The following is a 407-nucleotide window of genomic DNA, read 5'->3' on the forward strand; positions in this document are numbered from 1 at the left end:
TGCAACCTGACTGCCATGATGCACCCGAAAACATTGTGTGTGTGTGTGTGTGTTCTTGTATTTCTACCCTTCTTGTACTGTGCCATACTACCCTTCGAGAGCAATACGCCCGACACTGATTGTTATTTATTACTTCGGTACTCTTGTCTTGTTCTGTATATTGTACAGTATTTTGTATTTCTATAGTGTTTTGTATATTGTACAGCAGGGGTAGGGAACCTATGGCTCTAGAGCCAGATGTGGCTCTTTTGATGACTGCATCTGGCTCTCAGATAAATCTGAGCTGACATTGCTTGACATAAGTAATGAATAATTCCACTTGTAATCATAGTGTTAAAAATAACATTCAAAATATAAAACATTGTCATGCATTTTTATGTTCAAGAAGTCGCGTTAATGGTAAGAAG

Source organism: Nerophis ophidion, linkage group LG13 (genome assembly GCF_033978795.1).
Source record: "Nerophis ophidion isolate RoL-2023_Sa linkage group LG13, RoL_Noph_v1.0, whole genome shotgun sequence".
NCBI lineage: Eukaryota > Metazoa > Chordata > Actinopteri > Syngnathiformes > Syngnathidae > Nerophis > Nerophis ophidion.